The 25,555-nt window shown below is 46.0% G+C and overlaps 1 protein-coding gene across 2 annotated transcripts in view; it reads left to right on the top strand.

Moving 5' to 3' along the window:
• LOC142579523 (sodium- and chloride-dependent glycine transporter 1-like) overlaps nt 1-25,555 on the top strand; it is a 197,074-nt gene that overhangs the window by 60,711 nt on the left and 110,808 nt on the right. The window lies entirely within an intron of this gene.

Here is a 25,555-nt window from a genome sequence, read left to right as displayed (position 1 = left end):
CCATATGCGCGCTCCAGCAAAGCAGCTCACATTTCAAAACCGAACAACACATTATTTCTTGTTGTTCTTCCTGATGCTAGCGCTACGTTATCTGGAATTTTACACGTGACCTAGAAGCACGTAATGCATGAGACAGCATGAACTATTGCATAGGTGTGTTTTTTTATTTATCATTAGGACACAGTTACTGTCTTTAATTTATTCTTCCGGCACTTTTACGTATCAGTTTGTACCAGGTTACTTTATTTCTCTAGAGTTTACGGTAAATTTCCGCTTCCCCACTCATTTTTCGGGTACTTATGTCATTTAATGATGACCTGGATTTTCTTCTTCAGTATGCTGTTCTTGGATTGTCTATCAGCTTTCCAACGGGAGTGATAGCTGCCTTGTCATTCCCTCACTATTATTGTAGTCAGACGCCCAACTTCCCTCGCGTGTATTTCATTGTCACAGTGCATCCATTAAAAGGTCAGTTGATCGACAGCTTATTCGACATATGTTAACCATGATAAGGTAACCCCCTTTTCGATTTTCAAGAAAGCGCGCGTCATATTTTTTTTTCGTTTTGTGTGGAGGGAATTTCAGTATGATGCAGTCTTTCTTTTTTCTTTTTCTTCCTTTACTATTATTTTTGGCTTGTCTTGTTGACCTGCGCGATTCATATGATCATTCTAAAAGGCTTAATTTCTTTCTATGCCATCATTTACAGTGTGTCTTGCTTTACAGTCCAACAGTGTGCTGATATGAAAAACAAGCTCATCACTGCGATGTCGTTGAGTACCACGGCAATCTAAAGAGACAACCCGTGCATAGTTCAACGCGTATCTGGTGATCACAAGAGATCGACTGGTGCCTATATAAACTAGAAATTGATTGCAACTGTCGTCCAGTGATAGGGTGCGTTTGTTCTTGCCGTACGCTCCCGATAAATAGATGTTGTTTTGACGCTGCATGACGTCTTTCATTTTGCTATATACTCCGTCTGGCTACATGGTTATCGCAGTAGCTATTTTATTTCTATTTCAATTAGCTACTTCTGCTCAAAATTATAACACTGTTCCACCCCCAACTGTTTCATCGATCACGCTTCTGCTATGCTTCTAGCTTGAGTGAGGGAAAGCAGTCCCAAAAACCAGTGTTCGTGCGTGCTACATGGCCGTTAAATTGAAACATATATTGTCGCTATATTAAACTACGCGGGATGACAGCGCAATAATACTGCATGTCGAGTTATGCGGGACTGGTTTCGCATTAGCAATGATGCCCCGTGGCGGGCCTTTTCTCTACCACTGTGTGCCCGAATCGAAAGTAATTTCAAGGGCTGAGTTCACTGCGACATGTCAGAGCTTATGCAAAGCGACTTTTCTTGGTTGTCGTTCGGTATCTTCTAATGTCGCATATAAACGAAGCGGCGATTTATAAAGTGATCATAAGCACAGGTATTCTACTACGGCACTATTTCTGAGCTCGTCAGCAGCAATAATTGTTCGGCTACGTTCGTTGACTTGCCATTAATGCAAGACAAGGCGCATCGTGTCCTGCGCATGGAGTGCTGCACATTCTTTTTTTTTTTTCATCGTGCAGTTTCACCGATATTCCCAAAACTTATAGTTTGCTCAATGGCAGCATATTTCGAAAGTCTGTTGATTCCTTTGCAAAAGCTAACATGTGCCATGCTTAGATAACCGAAAAAGCTGATACTCTGTAAACTTACCCAACTAATGGAAGTTCAGATCCCTTTCATGAGGGGATATTGTTGGCGTATGAATTACTTCAGTGTACCAACAAGAACTTTCATAATGTAATATAACCGTTCACGATTTGGCTAAAGCTTATGTGCTTCGAACCGAGTGACTGCGCCATCAACCTGTACTTGCTGACACTATCCTCTTTGTATTAGTCTTTGTATTAGAATGTTACATGGTTATAATGTGATTCCCGCCATTAAATATTTGGTACTTGGATAGCTTTAAATGGGTAAATCAACCCAAAGTATAACACGAAACCATTCTACTTTTTGAAACTTATTAACAGGGATAAAGTGCCTTAGAAAAGCCACCCTTTCGGAGACACATTGTCCCTGTTATACCACTTTCATGTATATAACTTTTTATAACTTTCATAACACGATGTGCTACACCATCTGCCAGCCTCCTCCTTGATTTTGTTCTTTTATGAATCAGTAACTTAATCTGGCTTCTTTAGGGGTAATGCTGCTTTTTATGTCATTCTACGGAAACGTGGTTATGTAATCACCAATTTCATTTTCCCATCATTATCATATTCGCCTCGATGTCCGTAAAGGGTTTTCTTATATATATATATATATATATATATATATATATATATATATATATATTCTAGTTTGGTTTATGGGTCATGTTGAAAATTACATTTTGTTGCTTTTCACGAGAAAAAAAGAATGAAAAAGTGTTAAATGACCTGCCGGTAGAGAGAGAGAGAGAGGAGGAGAAAAAAGTTATTTATTGAAGATGCAGAGTGGTTAGCAAGTGTGTGTCGCCTACATGCTACTCTGCAGGGAATGGGACGAAGGAGAGAAAAGGCCCTAGAAGAAGATGGGCAGAAGAAAAAATAAAAAAATTCAGGTCGTGTGGCGTTGTTAGCAGAAGGGTAAGTTTCCGCTGCGACGAACGTAGACGGTGAAACACACATTTTTCTTATGGACAATGATGCCAAAGAGTATATGACACGGTATGTGACGTTCTTTGTGAGCACGTAACTTCACCGTACCCGCGGTTGCGACTGGTCCTTTTTTTGGCGATTTTAATAAAACCGCCATATAATCGCGACGGCTACTCTTTTTCACGCAGAAATAATAATATAATTTTAAAAATACATCGTAAGAAAAGAAAACATAACGTCACAGGGTTAAAATTTACTATATACGGTCTTATAAACACATGAACATATAGAAATTAAATTTGAGGTCAAATTGCGCCACACTGAGGCCCTGCCTATACACGCGCATGCAGAGTCCCAAACACATGCACGAGGACGCGATGCAGTCTTGGCTCAGCAGTCTATAAGCAGGGTACTTGTTTCTGGAGAAGATAAACAGAAACTACTAGCAGCTTAGGTTTAAACTTATAATAATTCCAAATTGCATTTTGTTTTTCAACATTCTGCGCGAATAGCAATGACACATCTATTGTTTTAAGCAGTAGAAGTGGGGCTTCTCGAAGTAAGATAAATGAATCGATGACTGAATGGGGTCCACAGTCGAACAGGTCAATATTATAACACCACCTGTCATGTCACACGTCTAGACGTGCCCGGTCAATACAATATGAGCGCACTGAGCTTGAACAGGTGGCCTGCATCCGCTAATTTGGCATATTATGAGTACATTGAATTCATTTCAGAAGTGCGCGTCCCATTCTATTCCATTGCACTTCGCAGTGCTCTCTTCAAAAGTTTCATTCTTCCGCAGGGAAACCTGATTGTCCGCGTAGTTCGTGCCTCCACCCAGTAAAACGGTGCAATGATATATGTTGGTCCCGTGTACTAGCGATAGGTAGCCTGGATTCAAGACTGCTTGGTCAAGCTGGGTAAATGTGCAGCTTGATGCCATATTTGGCGCGTCCGCGTTTGGCACCGACTGTCTTTGACATGAACAGAAACAATGTTTTTTTGAGGACCTTTGAACAAGATCATGCTTGTTTCCGTATACGACAGCGAAAGAAGGTTCAAAGTTGCAACCTCTGGCAACGACCATATTCCTAAATGTTAGCAATTCAGTGCGTCAGGGCTGGAGCTCGGTTGCGCAAGGTTGTTCACTCTACGAGGAAATTCGCTTAAAGGAAATGCAGCAAATTATAATTGCTACAACTGTTAGCAGAGGCATTAGTCACCTGCGAAGGGCTCCTACAATTAAAAAAGTTTCCTAAATGCTGCCTCATGCTTCTCACACTTTTGCTTCAGAACAGAACACGTAGTTTAATAACCGAATTGGTGTAATATAACCAATGAGTTCAACAGAGAGAAAAGCACAGTTGAAACACAGCAGGGCACGTTCAGTGAATAAATGAAGAGAAACAATAGCATTGTAGACTTATGGGCTTGCTTGTTTGAAAGAGTTATTGGAACCATAGCACTTAAGGGACGCGAAAAAGGAATAATGACAAGGGCGGTCACTATAGAGTGAGGGTAGCGCCCGTCCTTGTCGTTCTTCGTACAGCGCGTCACTTAAGCCCCGTGGTGTCAAGAAACTCCAGCACCAGCCAGCATCTCGCTAGGCAAGAATATTTTGATCATTTCCAACGTGAACTTCAATTTAGCAGAAAAAGTGAACGAAAACATTTCGAAAGTTGTAGTAACATGACATGAAATAATCATCTCATATGGGCCCCGTAAAGGAAGAAGAAAAAGAAAGAAGCCCAGAACGAACGACATAAAACGAGAGAGATTGACATCTGTCGATAATGACGGCCTCGTCAGTTAAATTGCTGTTGCTAATTCTCTCAGCGGCACTTTCGTCACCTAAACAAGGAACGTATCTCTGGGAGTCGCGCAAGAAATCGTTGCATAAGATCTGTTATGTGCTCGCAGGGTGCTAATGCGATCAGCTTCAGTCGAGTGCTCCCAGCGAATTGATATTTGCGACAATCGCAGCACAGAACTTTAGTGCGGTGATGAAACGCTTGCGTTGCGTGCTACCGACGCTGAGTTCTTCACAGCCACGCCGATGCCTGCTTACAGTCTCAGGACTGCACCTGTCATGCAGCACTGAGAATATTAAGTCGAGAAAGAGGCTCTGGTCAAATGTTTCGCGCCCGTGATTCCGCGTTAAACAAATTATTTATTTCTTTCTACAGTAGCTGTATTCCTTTGTCTGCGTGAACTTTACCGATAGCACGTTTTTCGCTAATTCGGTTCACGCAAGGAAAACGTGTTTGTCATCAGCCAGAGCGATAAGCTCAGCAAAAAAAAAAAAAAAAAAAAAAGAAAGCATCCCATGCTACAACGTCTGTTAAGCGTGACAGGTGTGGCGGCATACTTTTCGGACATTTCAATAACGTTGCTGACTTTAACTTTAGGCGTCCTTTTTTTCTTCTTTTTTTATTAAATAGCAATGTGACTTGGAAGCAACACTCATTTTCCTGCTCTCTCGTTAAGCACCTTTTTCTTTATACTTCATAAAAACGACGTTGTGCTTTTCCGTCCGTCCGTCCGTCCGTCCGTCCGTCCGTCCGTCCGTCCGTTCGTTCGTTCGTTCGTTCGTTCGTTCGTTCGTTCGTTCGTTCGTTCGTTCGTTCGTTCGTTCGTTCGTTCGTTCGTTCGTTCGTTCGTTCGTTCGTTCGTTCGTTCGTTCGTTCGTTCGTTCGTTCGTTCGTTCGTTCGTTCGTTCGTTCGTTCGTTCGTTCGTTCGTTCGTTCGTTCGTTCGTTCGTTCGTTCGTTCGTTCGTTCGTTCGTTCGTTCGTTCGTTCGTTCGTTCGTTCGTTCGTTCGTTCGTTCGTTCGTTCGTTCGTTCGTTCGTTCGTTCGTTCGTTCGTTCGTTCGTTCGTTCGTTCGTTCGTTCGTTCGTTCGTTCGTTCGTTCGTTCGTTCGTTCGTTCGTTCGTTCGTTCGTTCGTTCGTTCGTTCGTTCGTTCGTTCGTTCGTTCGTTCGTTCGTTCGTTCGTTCGTTCGTTCGTTCGTTCGTTCGTTCGTTCGTTCGTTCGTTCGTTCGTTCGTTCGTTCGTTCGTTCGTTCGTTCGTTCGTTCGTTCGTTCGTTCGTTCGTTCGTTCGTTCGTTCGTTCGTTCGTTCGTTCGTTCGTTCGTTCGTTCGTTCGTTCGTTCGTTCGTTCGTTCGTTCGTTCGTTCGTTCGTTCGTTCGTTCGTTCGTTCGTTCGTTCGTTCGTTCGTTCGTTCGTTCGTTCGTTCGTTCGTTCGTTCGTTCGTTCGTTCGTTCGTTCGTTCGTTCGTTCGTTCGTTCGTTCGTTCGTTCGTTCGTTCGTTCGTTCGTTCGTTCGTTCGTTCGTTCGTTCGTTCGTTCGTTCGTTCGTTCGTTCGTTCGTTCGTTCGTTCGTTCGTTCGTTCGTTCGTTCGTTCGTTCGTTCGTTCGTTCGTTCGTTCGTTCGTTCGTTCGTTCGTTCGTTCGTTCGTTCGTTCGTTCGTTCGTTCGTTCGTTCGTTCGTTCGTTCGTTCGTTCGTTCGTTCGTTCGTTCGTTCGTTCGTTCGTTCGTTCGTTCGTTCGTTCGTTCGTTCGTTCGTTCGTTCGTTCGTTCGTTCGTTCGTTCGTTCGTTCGTTCGTTCGTTCGTTCGTTCGTTCGTTCGTTCGTTCGTTCGTTCGTTCGTTCGTTCGTTCGTTCGTTCGTTCGTTCGTTCGTTCGTTCGTTCGTTCGTTCGTTCGTTCGTTCGTTCGTTCGTTCGTTCGTTCGTTCGTTCGTTCGTTCGTTCGTTCGTTCGTTCGTTCGTTCGTTCGTTCGTTCGTTCGTTCGTTCGTTCGTTCGTTCGTTCGTTCGTTCGTTCGTTCGTTCGTTCGTTCGTTCGTTCGTTCGTTCGTTCGTTCGTTCGTTCGTTCGTTCGTTCGTTCGTTCGTTCGTTCGTTCGTTCGTTCGTTCGTTCGTTCGTTCGTTCGTTCGTTCGTTCGTTCGTTCGTTCGTTCGTTCGTTCGTTCGTTCGTTCGTTCGTTCGTTCGTTCGTTCGTTCGTTCGTTCGTTCGTTCGTTCGTTCGTTCGTTCGTTCGTTCGTTCGTTCGTTCGTTCGTTCGTTCGTTCGTTCGTTCGTTCGTTCGTTCGTTCGTTCGTTCGTTCGTTCGTTCGTTTGTTTGTTTGTTTGTTTGTTTGTTTGTTTGTTTGTTTGTTTGTTTGTTTGTTTGTTTGTTTGTTTGTTTGTTTGTTTGTTTGTTTGTTTGTTTGTTTGTTTGTTTTTATTGGTATCTGGTTATTTCGATGTTTCTATACTTGTGAGAAATACAAGTAAAGCTATATATCAAAGCATATGATACGAAAAGAAATCATGGTCTTATACTCATAACTTTTTTACGCTGGATCAGATGCCACTCAGTCGTGAGGTCGGACACAGGGAAAGCGGCCGTCTATTGGCAAACACTGCTTACGAAAGAAAAGCCTTGTAGATTTGGCCCCGCTTCTCTGCAGCGCTCATGTACGCGCTGCCGCCTATCATCCATACAGTTGTACTTTTGCTACTCCGCAATCACTTTGATAACAACGGAGACCGTTCGTGGACATTGCGGAAGGTGCGTTTCATCTATTGATGCAGTTGATAACAGAAGGCCTACTTTAGCTTGTATGTTACATGTCCCTCCGCTAACTCACAGGAGTGAGACGAAGTTTGAATGCGGTAGTTGCTCCTAGCTTTGCGCATAGCCTGGTATTGTCTCACGTGATGGTCCCTTTCATGTATCACGACGCGCCCCTACCTATACGTCAAGTGTTAATCGCGAAAGCAAGCGCCTCTGCCTAAAAATGTCACCAGCCAGCAGCCATTGATAAGGCGAAAATACTTTAGCCCACTGCGCTACCGTTACGGTCTCTTGTATTGTCTCTCGTTTCTCAGCAGGGCTAAACTCAATCTCCTGGTACTTTAAACTCAGACACCCAAAAAATTACCTGTGTACGCTGTTGCGTTTTAGCCAAGCCCTTCAAGTTCAAGCACTTAGCTAAATGTGTCTAATTGAGCAAAGAACCTACCGTAAAAATGCACTTGGCACTCCTTTGGTGTCGCTGAAGTTGCACGCAACACGGTGTTCAGGCAAAATTTTCTCTGTTCTTTGTCTGATCTTATTATGAAAAATAGTGCGATGAAGGTACACCGACGGCTGGAAGCTGGAACAGCAAAGCGCGGAACTAATAACCACTGCCTGATTGTTCGTAGGCTCTTTATACAAATAACAAAGCGCGCATGTAACCATAAAGAAAAGAACAAACTAAGCTTGAAAAAAATATACATACATTCCAACTGTTGCGCTGCTAGGCCGAAGCAATTTCTTCATCGCCGATATCAAGTAACATATATGTATGCTTTTACGTGTTTGTCTCATCGCTAAGGGCCACGATTGTTGCCCCTCTCATATATATATATATATATATATATATATATATATATATATATATATATATATATATATATATATATATATATATATATATATATATATATTGTTCTTTAGAATCGTGAAGTTCAGAGAGTTGCGTCTCGAGCGCTGCTGTGCTGTTATCTCTGCTAGAAAGAGAAGTAATACCTGCGTCAAACACAATCGTCTGTCGCTATTTTTACTGACATAATTTTGTTGTTGACAGAGAAGGGGGGAAATTCACGAATCCTCTCTTTCGTAAGGGCTATTTGTCATACGCCTTCGCTACAGATGTGTCGAGCGTCAGGATTGCCTGGAATTTTCTTTTATGAAAAATCCGATAGCGTATGACCTTTTTATGGACACAGATCAAAGACGATACAGTTACTTATCGGCATTTAATTCGTTTATTTCCTTGAAGGTGGACTCACCATGCGTCAGCGTCCGTCAACATGGCGTTTTTCATGAGCCTATGGAACCACTGACGTCGCGCGCTGGAATTTCCCAGGCCTTGATTGGCACGGGGCGGCTGGCTCGAATCTCAAACGCGTCACTGCGCCTCCTCTAGAATCCAGTCGCCCGACGCATGTTTTCGTGCTATTCCTACTCTTTGTTGCTGTTTTCGTCGTCTCCATTTTGATCAGCTTCTTTATATATATATATGTATACACAAGCGTAGTCGTGGTTTTTGCCAGATTAAAAGAGGGTGTCCGCTCTGCCAAGAGAGACGCGGGGCAGTGGCTGGCACTACCTTTATTCAAGGAGTTGCCGCTTATCTCTGCTCCGCTGGCGGTGTGATGCACCGCATCCCCTAAATTAGAACCACGCCTCCTTCCTGCCCTCGTCGCCGTTGCGTCGCCTGGCGCTAAGCCATGTTTCTAATTCTGAGTTCTCAGTATAATTTCGTTTGCACTTTCTTGTCTCTTCCGCGTCCATGGTACTTGATGAACTGGGCTTTTCTTACATTGGTTTTTTTTTAGATATACTAGAAGCTTCTAGTGGCGTATACTATAATAAACGACTGTCTTTGGCAACCAGCGCTCGTTTGACCGATCTCTCTGTGGTTAAGCGCTCTTCCCAGCCCGTTGTCTCCCAGGCTTTGTCTAACGCTCCCGCGTCGTGCCGATTTTGTTTGTCTTTTTTCTTTTCTGACCTTAGCCATGAACTTGGCTCGGAGTCCAATCAGCGTACGAGTATCTATTTAAAGGCGCTTAACCCAGGCGCCCTTAAGATAGCCTTGTCACGATGCACGTCACGTTACTAACAGGAGGACACTTCCTGATCGGCCCGTGACTATGCAAATTTATTCATTCGTGCACTCTTCAGATGGGGAGTGTGGCGCAAAGCCGGGCACTGGGATAAGATTAAAAAGCGCAGAATCGCTTGACGCCAGGACACGGGTATATCTGGCAACGACCCTCGTCTTGTTGAAAATTCTGGTTGTTCGGCTTATACAAAGCAATTGCGCGGATGCAACGCGCCTGTTGGAATCCATGTGAAGCGGAACTTAAGCGACGCTGTCAATAAAACACTGCACAAATAAATGTGATGCGTAGGACAGTCTTTATTTTCATCCAATGGCACGCGCAACTACACGCAGTGTACATGTTTATGCACTACACTGCTCGCCAAGTTATACCCAATTGCAAACAGAACTTCACATGAATAAGTTTTGTGAGACGTGGTCTCAGCAACTTCGCGAGCCTGAAGACGACACGATGCCCATGGAAGGACGAATGGTGACGAGAGGTGTATGCGCAGAGAAGTACGATGCAACTCTAAATACATATAGGGGTTCTATACCGCTTGACTGACATTGGCACAGTACCTCTTCTGGAGAGAGAGAGAGAGAGAGAGATTTATTTCATTCCGGCCCCCTGTCCGGGGCTACTGGGCGTTAGGGTGGTGGTGGGAGGCTGCCGGAAACGGGGGTGAACGGGCGACGTTGGTGGCGTCGATTCTTGATTGGGCTGGGCCCGCTTCTTGTGATACTGCAAGCCCAAGCGCCCTGGTGCTCTCCGTTAAGGCCGCCACATTACGTGGCGTTGGGTCAGCCAGCCACTCCTCGAATGTGTGTAGTCTTTTTGGTAACGTCCAGAAGATTCAATCAATCTTTACTCCTCATTACCCCTATTTAAATTACTGCTATAACTCTAATTTTCTACAGTCCGTCCCAGAATATAAGTCGACAGGCCTCCTTTTAAGTTCAAGATGATGCTGGTCAAATACACATACCTTGCAGCAAAGCGCTGAAAAAATTTGGTTACCAAGGCCAATGACTAAGTGTAGCTCCAAAGGGAACTAAACTGGTAACACGCAAAACACTCGTAAAACATATTCCTGATTGTGATGCTACAATATGGAACCCTTAGAATATTTTCGACATTAAGGAAGTTGAATCTCTTCAGAAGAAAGCCATCTCTTTCATATATCGTGGCTATGATACACGCACTTACACCGTCCTCTCGTCTGTTTGTACTTGGTTTAGCTTCTCTTTCCCGCCGATGCCACACCGAGTCTCTGAAATTCCTACACTCCGTATTTTACACACATTACAGTGCTCCTAACATCTATCTGTAACGTGCAACGCCCCTGGCCACCATAAAAATTAACCAGCTAAACTTATCGGTCTGTTACCCTCGCGTAATATGCAGTTTTTGTTCGTATGACTATGGAACACTGTACTGATTTGCCTGGTGCTGCCAGCTATTTACCCTAAATGCCTAAAATCTATGGCGTCCTCCCTCTATACCACTTTTCATATGCACGCTTTGAATTTCAATGCTTTGTACCTATTTCTTTGAAGTGTATCAATATATGTGCATGCTTTTCCCCCACTCTTGGGATAGGCCCCCCCATTATGGGCTTCAGTATCTGAAAACAAAAAAAAACAAAAGATAAATAAACATCCTACCGAAGTCAACCATAGAAAGATACGGCGATGTACACGCCCAAGTAATTCCAGAGGCAAGCGTGCGATTCAGAAGCTCAGTAATGTTGCTTCATTGCAGAATTACTGGGAGAGCAAATACAAAGCACTCCAGAAATTGGCTACTTATAGAGAAAAACCGGGCGGTATATTATATGCTTCTTAATCTCAAAAAATCTGTCGGAAAAGGCCTTTGTCTATATACATGAGCCTTCTTGTGCAAGGACCGTTTCAAGTCTCGTACATATAGCGACAGGGTGCAGATGGAGTGACAGCGCAAATTGTTTCCGCCATGCTGGACCGTATAACCGGCGTAAAGGATGCACCACCTAGTCACACCTGCTTTGTTTCATTATTTTTTCCGGCTTTAAAGTAACTGAGACAGAGACGGAAAAAAGAGACACGAAGAAAAAAAATGAAGAGCAACAGCCCGAACCGACACACACACACGAGGACACACACACACCGCGAAGTAGTCTCTCCGCCGTCGTTTTCTCGGGTCGAGTGTCTTTCATCAACAATGGGGAAAGGCTCTGGGGAGGAACGACATCAAGCCGCGAGGCCGGCAGACGCTGAATCCTCAGAGAGAGCGTGGCGGGGGAGCTGGCCGGCGGGCCAGCCGGCGCGATAGACAGGAGCAGCGCGCCGAAAGAACGACTCCACTTCGAACGAATGGGGAAGCAACATGAAACAAAGCGAGAGTATACCTTTTTCTTTTCCCTCGCCATCCCTTCCTGCCTTTCCTTCGCGGTCTCGTCTTCCTCTCGTTATTTTTTCAGTGGTCTCCTTCCCTGTGTTTCTTTTTTTTTTTTTACTTCGTTCCGGTTTGACATTGCTTTCAATGTTTCCCAGCTAGGCGTGGGTGCCCGCGCAGCGCGGGCCTCTTCCTCTTTCTGCTTTCCTTTTCTTTTTCTTCCCTCTGTTGCTCTCCATCCTCCTCTTGCGCAGCCTCTCGTGCGAGTCCCTGTAGGGCCGCGGCCACTGTCTCGCCTCGATCGCGAGGTTGGACGGCTGGCCTTGAGGGAAAAATTCCACCGCGTCACGTGTGCTCCGCCGCCACGGGTGGAGCAACGATCTCTTCTCCTCCTCCTCCTCTATCTCTTCCACCGAGTTCGGAGAGCCGTTGCCATGGCGACCGCCTCTCCTGCGTCCCACCTCTTTTTTTTTCTCTCTCCCCGCCTCCCTCTCCCGACACTGTTCTCTCGAGCCAACCTCTTTCCTTCGCCCTCAGCGAGCGTCTGTCCCTCCCTGCCGGTGGCCGCGGAGGTCGCGAAGAAATACAATTTTCAATTTTATGTTTTACTTGTCGGCGGTCGGTCTACTGGTCGCGCGAGGACGGGAGGAAAGCGGCGTGCCAGGAGGCATCGAGCAGGAAGGAAGAAAGGAAGCCGATGTGACTCTGGCTGTTCGACGACTGCGAGCATGAAGAGAGAAACGGAGCAGGGAAAGGACTCGCATAATAACAGAGCAGCGATGGGACGCGATGCCTGCGCGAGGTTAGCTAGCCGCGGCGCTATATGGCATACCCGTCCCAGCGGTTCTTTTCTTTTGCTCACCTTGTGCTCGCATGGTACGCCACTCTCTCCGTCTCTCTCTCTTGCTCTGTATGCCGCTGTGTGAATGGCCCAGCTATTAGGCGCCGCTTAGATGCCTGGTACGCCATAACAGGCTCACCTCCGTGTCAACGAGAAGAAGGGTGCTCCCGACGATGGTGTACAAGGTTATCTGCGGCAAGCACCGGGCTGTTTGCTGGAAACCGCCGTCGCGTGGAGTAATAATCGCTTACGCTGGCGCGGCTCTGCCAACGGTGTATGCGGTGGAAAGTGTGCCGCACGCCTCTTGGTTCGATCATCACGACGACGACGGCGCAGGAACCGCAGCTGCTGACTAACGCTCCAAAACATGGCGTGCAGATTAATGTGGGCCTTCTGGGTTCGCAAGACCACGATTTAGATTAGGTCATCTCGATGATTCTGCATAGTGCGCAGGATAATAGCTGCTGAAATCACTTTGGAAGTGCTGCTCTTGCGGAACACATCTCGCCCGTCTCTGTATTTTTCTGGACTTCTTACTGCACCTGTGGGGTCTACCGCCCCCTCCATCGCGGGGATGGATGTACAACACCCCGAGGTTCCTCCCGGTTCCCGTTCACCCGCGGACATCGGTTCGAGGAAGCGAGGAAATACGTCGAGTGGTAGCGAGGACACAGAGCTGTACTGCGCATCAGGTGACGAGTCCTCGGAAGACAGCTTTCGACTTGTCCAGTACCGCAAACGAAGAATTATCAACTCATCTTCGGCGTCCAGCTCGAACACTGTGAAAACAGCTCCTCAGCGATGGCCTCACTCCATCCTGTTTGTGCCACAGAACGCTACCGACAACCTGCGCGTCCTCAACAGGCAAGCACTCTCCGTGTATCTAGAAAACACCGTGCCAAATGAGATCAAGGATGTTAGGATAAATACTAGGCGAAACATCCTGGCAATCGATGTGATGAACCCGAGTGCACTGACCATACTACAACATGTAACGCAGCTGGGAAACATCAAGGTCCGATCCATCGTGCCAACGAATGGTGCCACAATAACAGGAGTCATCTATGACATTGACAATGAAATATCTAATGCAGACCTCCCAATCCTCATAAAACCAGCAAGCGAACACAACGTGATTGTGCATGTTGGTCGCCTCGGCAACACACGTTGTGTGAAGATAACCTTCAAAGGCGACTGCCTTCCACCCTACGTGAAGGTCGGCCATTTTCGACACCAGGTTCGACCATTTATTCCAAGACCAATGCAATGCTTCAATTGTCAGAAGATTGGACATGTGACGGGTGTTTGCCGTAATTCGGCCGTGTGCCCTCGATGTGCCGAACCCCACTCAGAAGACAACTGCAGCGCAACCACGTTCAAGTGTCCTAACTGTCAAGGTGATCACTGCGCCTCTTCCAAAGACTGTCCCCAGATCAAGAAAGAGTTCACCATTCTTAAGCAAATGGTGAGAGACAACTCTACCCACAAAGAGGCCGCTGTGAAAGTACGGCGAAGACGACGTCACCGACGAAGGTCTTCACGGCGGAAAACATCAAGCTTTCAGGAAAAGTCCCCTCGTCAAGCATCATCATCAGCGGACGTTTCCAGCACTCCGAACACCAATGATGGAAGGGAGCAAACTGCCAGATCTCTCTCCACCAAGGAATGGCCGCCACTTCCGCGTACAAGACCGCCAGAAGAGCCGCAGAAGAAGCCGCCCCCAGTACAGCAAGGTGCTGTATCCGAGGAGTCGCGGAAAACAGATGAGCAAGTGATAGCACTTATTAGGCCTTTAATGAATGCCATTCGCGTGCTGCTAAGCAACATGCACACACCGTCTGCCAGAAGTGCGCTTCAAGTACTGGACGCTCTGAGTCCGGTGCTTGCAACCCTTGAGTAGATCATGGCTCCACAGCCACGATCTTTTAGGGAAGAGGTCCGACAAGCAGCTATTTTTCAGTGGAATGCCCGCGGACTCAGAGCGCGCCTTTCGGATTTCCGTCGCTTCGTGTTCGCCAATATGTTTCCCATTATCGTCATTTGCGAGCCGAACTTATCGAACAAAATAGGGCTTTCTGGATATGAATCATTTATGTCGTCAGCTGTGTATGAAAACAGTAAGGTTTTGGTCTTTATTCGCCGTGACCTCACCTACACTCATCAGCCTGTACCACCTAATGACAGTAATCAATATATATGCCTAAACGTAAGGAAAAAGAATCTGGCCTTCACTTTTGTAGGCGCCTACCTATCTCCGTCAAGTCGATTTGATTACAAAAGACTACGAGACATCCTTTCCTCAACTTCCGATCCCTGGGTCATCACTGGAGATTTCAACGCCCATCATACACTCTGGGGAAGTCCGATCATCAACGCAAGAGGCAGAGCTCTGGTATCTTTCGCCTCCAGTAATGAACTTTGGCTGCTGAATGATGGAAGTCCTACGTTCTTACGTGGCTCCACGTACAGCAGCTGTCTTGATTTGGCTTTCGTCTCACGAAGCCTAGTCAGACGTGCAGGGTGGTTTGCGGACATAGAGACGCACGGAAGCGACCATATCCCCACGTACATCAAGATCAGAGGATTGACCGCTTCGAAAATACGGGATACGATCCAAAGAGTGGACTGGCCTAAATTTCAGTCTATTATGGAAGAACACTGCGACACCAATCCATCTTTCGACTTGGAAGAGGCAATCAAGAGCGTGGTGCAAGACACTATGCGTACTCTAACATGCTCCTCGAAACTTAATGATTTTGATGTGGACCTAGAACGACTTCGAGCAATCCGACGACGTGCTGAACGAAGATACCGACGTACGAAAACAATGGACGATTTACGGACCGCCAGGCGCACGCAAAAGAGGATACAGCGCCGGTTAGACAAGCTCGAATCGCAACGTTGGGCTGCCTTCTGTGAGTCGCTAGATCCACGCAAGCCTTTATCGCAACTATGGAGAACGGTGCGAGGACTGCGGACACTTCCCGTACAGCGATTCCCATTCAAGGCACTTGCCCTCTCTCAAAAGAGATCGGAGATTGACGTGGCAGAGGATTTCTGTGCCAGATTATCCGGCCAACTCACAGCTACCAACATTCCATCGCCTTCGAGCAGCTGTCCGCCACCACGTGATCACCGGTTGGATCTACCATTCTCGATCCACGAACTTAAGGCAGCATTAGCTTTGTGTAGCCGCACATCAGCGCCAGGACCTGACGGAATTTCCTACCGAGCTCTGTGTCACCTGGGGGAGCGAGCGAGAGGGGTTCTTCTTGAGGTGTACAATGAATCTTGGAGAAATGGCACGCTACCAACAACCTGGAAGACAAGTCGCCTTGTTCCACTGCTAAAGCCTGGCAAGTCGCCGTTGGATCTCTCATCATATCGCCCGATCGCTTTGGCGAGCTGTGTGGGCAAAGTAATGGAGAGGATGGTCCTAGGACGCCTGGAGTGGTACTTGGAGTACCACAACACCTACCCAGATGCCATGGCGGGCTTCCGACGCGGTCGATCATCGATCGATAACGTCGTCGACCTGGTAACCTACATTCAACATGAGAAACGCCGTAAGCGTCTCTGCGCATCCTTATTCCTCGACGTTAAAGGGGCGTATGACAACGTTACGCATGAAGCCATCCTCTCTGCTCTCGCAGAGGTAGGAGTGGGTGGTCGGATGTTTCAATGGATACGGAGCTATCTATCCATGCGATCCTTCTTTGTAAGCACCGAGGAAGGCCATACTTCTCTACATTATAGCTACCGCGGCGTCCCCCAGGGCGGTGTACTTAGCCCCGTGTTATTTAATCTAACACTAATTGCTCTCCTTGAGCACGTGCCAACCACAGTCAGGCTATCAATGTACGCGGATGACATCTGCATATGGACATCTGCAGTAACACGCCTTCAGCTGCGAGCGAGGATTCAGAAAGCCGCGACACAAACTGCTATCTACCTCCGTAATCGAGGCCTGGAAATTTCCTCCGAGAAATGCGCACTTGTGCCATTTACGCGAAAACCCATGGCAAACTACAGTGTAACGATAAATGGCCAAATAATACGACGGGTCCGATCGTACAAGTTTCTAGGTGTCATAATCGACAGGGACTTGTCATGGAGCCCACACATATCTTACGTGAAAAAACGGTTGACAGGCATTTGCCACCTGTTCAAGTTTTTCGCTGGCAAGACCTGGGGAATGTCGCCTAGTGCCATGTTACAACTGTACAGGGTGCTTTTTCTGGGATTTCTGCGATACAGCTTGCCAGCAATAAACAACACAGGCAAAACGAATCTACGCACAATACAAAGTCTTCAGGGTCAAGCGCTCCGGATCTGTCTAGGCCTGCCTCAGAGTGCTTCAACAGTGGCGACGATAGCAATTGCTAGAGACCACCTTGTCAAGACCCACATTGAAATTGAAGTACTCAGGACCCATATAAGGCATCTAGCCAGGACTCCTCATCACCATTTAGCCTCTCTACCAGCGGACAGGCCACACACATCTTTCAGCCAAACGATAACTGCATATGATGAATCATTGCCAGCTTGTTTCACTCCGGCTGCGAGACCTTCGATCCCTCCATGGTGCCTCGCTCAGCCAAAAGTCAACCTCGCAATACCTGGTATCTCGAAAAAAGCTGATCTGTCATCACCAGCCCTTAGACAGCTCACGCTACTATATTTGTACGAGCACTACCGTGACTCTACGCATATCTACACTGATGGATCTGTCCTTCCAAGCAGCTCCGCGGCGGCAATCGTCATACCAGCGAAAGCTACAACAATCAAATTTAAGACGACCCACGCGACAACATCGACGGCAGCAGAGCTCGCAGCGCTCTTTACTGCTCTTCATCACATTGGTGATGAACCGCCACACAAATGGACAATATTCTGCGATTCGAAGGCGGCACTGCAGTCTCTACTGTCACCTTTACGACGCGGACCGCACGAACAACTAATATTCCATATTACAGAGACATTACACCATATAAGTGATGCAGGCCACGAAATAACCTTTCAGTGGCTTCCAAGTCACTGCGGGATCAGCGGCAATGAACGGGCGGATCACGCTGCCCGCTCAGCCCATACTGAGGAGTGCCATGTCCCAATTCCCCTTTCTAGAACTGACGCGGCACGGAAGCTCCGCCTACTTGCTCGGCAGTGCACCGCGTCGCAATGGAATGAGCCACATTTAAGAAATCCGCGACTGTACTCACTTGATCCAACATTAAGTCTTCGAGCACCCTCACAGCTTCGCCGTAGAGACGCCACTCTTTTATATCGACTTTGGTTGGGCGTTGCCTTTACTAAAGCCTATGCCTTCCGCATAGGGATGACCGACACCCCAACCTGTGACCACTGCGGCCATGAAGAATCAATTGGCCATATTTTGTGCACCTGCCCGCAGTACAGTCCACAGAGGGCATGCCTTAGCCACGAACTTGAACAACTGGACGACCAACCGCTATCCGAAAAAAGAATTCTGCAACATCGAAAGGACCTACCGTCACAGAAGAAGGCCGTGCAAGCGCTTTTGCGCTTCTTGCGATCTACCGGCCTGTGTGAACGACTTTAACTGGAACGCCTTTTGTGTGTGTGTCTCCAGGTGTGCGCGTTCGTTTTTTTTTTTTTGCGTTTTCCTCTCTGTCATCTTTCTAACCCCTATCCCCCATCCCCAGTGTAGGGTAGCAAACCGGAGACTCATATCTGGTTAACCTCCCTGCCTTTCCTCTTCATTCTCTCTCTCTCTCTCTCTTGGAAGTGCTGCAGAGAGCAGTGACTTCCAGGTAATCTTCGGGCCCATCAACTGTGGTTCCTCCTTTCTTTCTTTCTTTCTTTCTTTCTTTCTTTCTTTCTTCCTTTCTTTCTTTCTTTCTTTCTTTCTTTCTTTCTTTGAGCCCTATTGCCGGTATGTTGGGAGTTTGATGAAATGCAATTTTACTGAACGCACGAAACAAATAACAAATTACTCACGTAATCAATACTGTGCCGCTCTAATTTCTTATGTTGAATCACTTGGGTCGCACTCAAAATTCGTGAATCTTAGGCAGCAAATTTTCAGCAAATATATGTTAAATGCTGTTCTTTGTTCTCGTTTTCTTTTTCTAATCTTCGTAACACTGTCAGCTCGCATAGTTTGTATTGCCTTTTGCAGGCATCGGTTATTCAACAACCGCAAAAATAAAACAAGAAAGCTAAATGGCAAGAAATAAGTGGATTGTGCGGCGTCACTTTTTCATGCTACCCGATTCATCAAATTTATCGAGGCACTTTGACTGCCTATCCAGGAGTGAAGTAATTTTCGCATAGTGTCTTCCTTTTCTTGCTTATTTTTCTTTCTTCTTTCCCTTTTTCATAGAACAGTGTCGTCTGAAACAAATGAATAAAACCAGCAGGCAAGGTCATGACGTCAAAGGTGGACCACATATCATATTGCCGCACCACGACCAACGGTGCTAACACAGAGAAAGTCATTGCCTAAAGCGCCGTTGGCGTTCTGTGCCGCTTTATTTATTGGTTCCGGTGTTCCTCGTTAATTTTTTATAAATTTACGCTTCCTTTGAGAACTCTCTTCCGCTTAAAACGGCGGAAGTGGAATCTTCATTGTCTCTAAATGATGACGTGTGTCTGGGCGATCGAGGCGCGACTCAGTTTACCGCCATATTGCATTCCGAAGTAGGCGAAACATGTTTCACAAAACCAACAGTGCTAGAATATTTCATTTCACTGCAGAAGCGCTAGTGGGCGCACAAGCTGTGCGCTTCATACTAAAGGCACCTCGTCGTAATTATAGTGCACCAGCATCAACGAATAAAACCATTGATGTAGAATGACGCCCAGTGGGGACGCAAAGCGTCCCACAGTTATTCGCAGGAAGGCTGCAGTAGGCACCCAAACAGAAAACTGTGAGGAGTTACGGCCAAGGTGCGGTACACTTATGGCTCATCACGCTCTAGGTTTTCTGAACTTGCAACGTTCCTTCTATTAATGTGCCTTTATTATTGCTATTACGCAAACAGGAGCAGCTGTCGTCCTTTTATAACGTTTGATAAATGTATTTTAGTATTGATTATAATAAAGAAATAAAAATATCGCGGTCAACTTAGATGAGCCATCGCTTGTTAGCTTGTTCTGTATTATTCGGTTTCACCTTGTGCCTCTGAAGACAGAGAAATTTATCGGTACTGAAATACAAAGAGGAGAGAATCTATGAGCCTGCTACATTTTGGTAGCGTGTGTGCACGTTACGTACAGGACAAAAACATACCTCTACAGGTCATCGTTATTTATTGCAGCAGAGGGTCGTTGTGTTCACTGAAACGATTGCATTGTAAAAACCGTGACCGATAAACTACTGAAACGGTTATATGTACAGAACTTTCAGCAATTATACAGATCAGTTATTTACCACTACCGATCGTAACACAAAATACAAAATACTTATGTATGAGAAAAAGACAAGAAAGCAGAACACGGCTTCCTTCTCAGGCGGACTTGGAAATGTTCGCAGGAAATAAAATGCCGGACAAATTTTCAGATCTTCGAGGCCGCCTGTGTAAATTGTTTTAAATATAGCAGCTTAAGTGACCTAAGACGGGCTGAAGCTAAATATAAGGAAAAGAAGAATAGTTACTGCAATTATGAATCAATTAATTAATAATTTATTTGTTCAACTTTAAGAACAATGAAGTCTGTGTGCTGGTGCACAGAGAAACATAAACAAAAAAGGCATAAATGTGAGGCAGCTACAACCAGAAGTCGTGGGATTATTATTATTATTATTATTATTATTATTATGTTTCAGGCATGTTTACCTGAAAAACCTGTGAAACGGTCTTTCTTATTTTTTTGAGTTTGACATTTAGTTTGTCTGTAATAAGGTTCATAATGCATCGCCCTGACTGCCAGGCTTCTGCCATACAAGCCCACAGAAGGCTTCGGCAGACCTAGCAAAATCATATGTACAATTTCATTATTTGTAATAAAGATTATTATTATTATTATTATTATTATTATTATTATTATTATTATTATTATTATTATTATTATTATTATTATTATTATTATTATTATTATTATTATTATTATGCTGGTGAGCAGGAGGTCGCGGGATAGTATCCCTGCCACGGCGGCCGCATTTCGACGGGGTCAAAATGCGAAAACACCCGTGTACTTAGACTTAGGTGCGCGTTAAAGCACCCCAGGTGGTCGAAATTTCCGGAGTCCTCTACTATGGCGTGTCTCATATTCATAAAGTAGTTTTGGCTCGTAAAACCCCATAATTTCAAAAAATATGTTGCTGTTATTATTATTATTATTATTATTATTATTATTATTATTATTATTATTATTATTATTATTATTATTATTATTATTATTATTATTATTATTATTATTATTATTATTCAATGTATAACGCTTCTGATATCAACGACAGTACCTATCAGCAGTAGGTTTCAGTGACGATGCCGAGTACAGTGTCGTTCGATGAGAAGCTCACCGTGATGCAGAAAGTACTTGGATTTTCCCTTTCAAGGCAGCCTAAGCTACGCTCCGGTGCCTCAAATATACGTTAGGCATTTGCAGTAGCGCTGCAAAAATGTGCTTTATGGTTTCAACTCCAAGTTTTAGTTAACGGATTGGTTTCGCGAACAATGCATGCCTCGCCATGACGTCTTAATGAGAGTGAGTTGATTCCGTTGCGGGGGAGCGCTTGTGATAGTCTCGATAAAAGCCGCTGCAGTCCACTGTGGAACTCGCACTACTACAGTGCCCACATTTGACTAGAAAAAATCACCAGAGCAGTAAGAATTTATGGATGCTTCACAGGCAGGCCTTCTAACATACGGATTCATTATACTTACACGAAAAAATTGGACGACGCTTAAGCTTCGGCTTTAAGAGTGGAACGAGAGCGTGTTCAAAGATCCCTGACAGCTTCTCACGCTCCCTGGCAACTGCAGCTAATGTAACCGTAATGTTTGCCGTGAAACGCTGGCGGCGAACGATATGCACGAAGGCGAGAATTCTAGTAAATACGCGGCCTCTTGCGTGGGCCTATCCGGGAGGTAGTGCTCATCCGCGCCAAAAAATTTACATAATTGTCCGGTTTCTCTTATTGTCTCGCGCTTTTAATATTTCAGTCTGAAAAGACGTAACATAAAAGACGTGCCCTGTCGGCGTTTTCTTTCACCATAGTTGTTCGTCGGCTCTCGTACTCAAAATTCCGAGGAATAACTTTGTCAAGAACTTAAGACAACGTATGAGTAACATTAGTGAATAGGCCCTAGCACTATTCCAGCGCCGACAAGACATTGATGTGGCGGAAGACTTCTGTGCTATGATTGCGGGCCAGCCAACTCGCACAGGTTCGCTTACATTGAACCGTATTGCAGATTCACGAGATTCACGCATGGATCTGGCTTTCACGACGCAAAAGCTTGACGCGGCGCTCACGCAATGTAATCGGTAGTCGTCACCTGGTCCGGATGACATATCTTACCACATGCTATGTCACCTTGGTGAACGGGCACGAAGTGCGCTCCTTAATATCTATAACGAGTCCTGGCAGGAGGGCAAAGTTCCCCAAGATTGGAAGATCAGCCGCCTGGTACCGCTTCTTAAGCCTGGCAAGTCTCCCTTAGAGACTACTTCATACCGACCAATTGCGCTTTCAAGTTGCGTTGGGAAGGTAATGGAGCGAATGATTCTCGCCAGACTTGAGTGGTACCTTGAACATTACGAAATGTACCCGGACGCCATGGCTGGTTTTCGACGTCACCGATGTTCTATCGACAACGTTATCGATCTGGTAACCTATGTTCAACACCAAAAGACGTGTAAGAGGTTATCTGTCGCAATGTTCTTAAATATAAAAGAAGCCTACGACAACGTTCCTCATGGCGCCATACTTGAAGCATTGGAATCGGTGGGCCTAGGCGGTCCATTATATCGTTGGACTCGCAGTTATTTACATAGGCGGTCTCTATTTCTTAACACTGAGGCTGGCCAAACCTCGCAATATTATACGCACCATGGCGTTCCACAAGGCGGTGTCTTGAGTCCCGCGCTTTTCAACCTTGTACTCATTGGTATCGTGGAACGACTTCCGAACACAGTCAAAATATCTATGTATGCCGATGACATCTGCGTCTGGGCATCTGGTGTGACACGGCCACAAGTTCGCGCCAGGCTTCAAAAAGCTGCCACGTCAACATCGGCGTACTTAAATGAACAAGGCCTCAAGATCTCGCCAGAAAAATGCGCATTGGTCGCGTTTAGCCGAAAGTCAATGAGATCATACGATGTCTCTATCGACGGTCAAAGCATACCTTATGTCCGGACGCACCGATTCTTAGACCTCTGCTGGAGTCCTCATGTGGCCTACCTAAAGAAGCGCCTGATGGATATCTATAATGTGTTCAAGTTTCTTGGCGGAAATGTCTGGGGTATTTCAGTACATGCAATAATGCAACTGTACAGGACGCTCTTTCTTGGGTATTTGGGATACAGCTTGCCTGTGCTGACCAACACCTGCAGAAGTAATATCCGTACACTCGAAAGCGTCCAGGCCCAGGTACTTAGTGTGTCTTGGATTGCCGCGGTGTTCGTCAATGGCTGAAACAATTGCCGTTGCACACGATTTCCCAGACAAGACCCATATAGTCATGGAAGCGCTCAGAGTACACGTAAGACACCTTGCTCGAGCCCCTGCCCATCATCTAGCCTCACTGCCAGAGGATCGACCGCGTGCTTCCTTTTGTGAAACAATCCTGCCTTATCGTGCATACCTTCCACCAGGTTATACAGTTCCAGCGAAAGTTCCGTTTCCACCTAGGTGCTTGGCTCAAGCAAAGGTTCGACTAATGGTACCAGGAATACCAACAAAAGCCCAACCCTCGTCTCCAGCACTCAAGCAGCTTTCACTGCTCTTGCTGTACGAGACGTACAACGAGCATCATCATCTTTATACTGACGCTTCAACCACGGTGAATGGGTCTGCAGGATCGGTGATCTTTCCTGCAAAACCTTCCACTATAAAGATTCGACTATCTCACTAGACTACATCGACTGCCTCGGTGCTTGCTGCTATTCGTAGTGCACTTCGTGTAATTTCTGAAGAACTACCCAAGAAATGGAGCGTGTTCACTGACTCCAAGGCTGCTCTTCATTGTTTGGTTTCTGCCTTACGCCTAGGACCCCACGAACAACTAGTGCTAGAAATCAGACTGCTGCTTCACCACCTCGTCGAGCAAGCACACGACTTCACTTTGCAGTGGATTCCAAGCCACTGTGGCATAATGGGTAATAAATATGCCGACGCAGCAGCACGATCTGCACACGAGGAGGGCTTGCAAGACTCCAGTCCCTTCTCAAGAACAGACGCTGCAACGAAAATTTGTTTGCTTGCAAATGAAGCCATCAAAGCTTTATGGAACACACCAAGCTTAAAGCATACACGTCTATACCGACTGGACCCATCCCTTCGACTTCGACCCCTATCTGGACTCTCTCGACTCGAAACAGCAGTACTTTGCCGACTGTAGCTTGGTGTCGCCTACACAAGATCCTTCGCCTTCCGCGTTGGTATGGACGACAGCGCGACTTGCAGACACTGCGGCGGCGCGGAGACCATCGAACACGTGCTTTGTCACTGTCCTCGATACAGCGCGCACTGGCTGTCACTAGAGACCACGTTGGCACGCCTTGACGATAGGCCACTTTCATAACAGTCAGTTTTGGAATGCCGACGTGAACTGTCGTCGCAGCAAAAGTCGGTCAAGGCTTTGTTGACTTTTCTACGTGACAGTGGCCTATTAGAAATACTATAATGGCCCCATTTCATCCCTTTTCATAATTTTTTCTCACGCTTTTATTTTTGTCACGCTCTTCTTTCCGTCTTTACTTCCACTTTCCCTTCTCCCAGTGCAGGGTAGCAAACCGGACGTTGTAAGTCTGGTTAACCTCCCTTTCTCTCATTTGCATCTATCTCTCTCTTATGTGGCAACATTAACGCGCACATACCGAATGTCATATAGCAAGGCGCGAAATATTAGCTCGCAGGACGACGACGCCGGACGCTGACACCAGCTTTTCTGCGATACGGGGCCCTTAGCGCTACTGCGTTACTACCAAGATTGCTCTTCCGTGCAATATGCAATGTCTGTCGTAACTACGCACAAAAAAACAATTGCTTTGAGCGAGGGGAATCATACGAAATTTTGAATGCTGAAGTTCATTCTCTTTAGGCAAAATGTATGGACAGACGTGCAACATTCCTTCATTTTAAAAGCAGTAGACCCATTAAACTCGGCGTAGCTTGCGATATCCAAGCCGCAGATTTTCACGATTCACGTAGTTTCTAAAGAGAAATTGCAGTTTAGGCATGACAGCATAAATCAGCCGAGACTTCTTTTAGGAAGTACGGCTTTAGGAAGAGCGCGCGCGGCAGCCAAGTCAGCCGCTGTGAGCAGGGTCATGGCCGTGACGTCACTGGCAAGAGGGCGCCACTCCAACTTCTTGCCGCTATTACGCCCACGAACATTTAGTGACAAAACTCGAGGAAAAGTTGCCCCATATTATTCCCGTATACAGTGTTGAACACACATACATGAGGCCGGGATGCAGTCTGAGAAGCACAAATGAGTAACATACGCAGCCTTACAGCAGAGAGATGAACATGACATAGAGGGCAAGGAATGAAACCGTAACTAGGTTATATTCAGAACAAGTAATTGAAGTGGGAGGTAAGGCACCAAGTCAACCAGTAGGCAAACTCTCTCAAGTAACAAAGGCCCTGATAAAGACAGCGACAAAGAATAAAAGTGTCCAACTCAAGAGATGAAATAGAATTCGCAGAACTGTCAAAACTAATCAACAAGGAGAAAGTAAGAGATATTAGAAATTACTGCATGAGAAAAACTGAGGAAGCAATAAAAAATAGGCGCAGCATGAAATCAGTAAGAAAACTCGGCATAGGACAAAGCAAGATGTATGCACTGAAAGATAGGCAGGGTAATATTGTCAGCAATTCCGAAAAAATAGTAAAA

Source organism: Dermacentor variabilis, chromosome 4 (assembly GCF_050947875.1).
Source record: "Dermacentor variabilis isolate Ectoservices chromosome 4, ASM5094787v1, whole genome shotgun sequence".
Classification (NCBI taxonomy): domain Eukaryota; kingdom Metazoa; phylum Arthropoda; class Arachnida; order Ixodida; family Ixodidae; genus Dermacentor; species Dermacentor variabilis.
The sequence above is the reverse complement of the archived record's forward strand: the minus strand, read 5'-3'. Positions and strand labels throughout refer to the sequence as shown.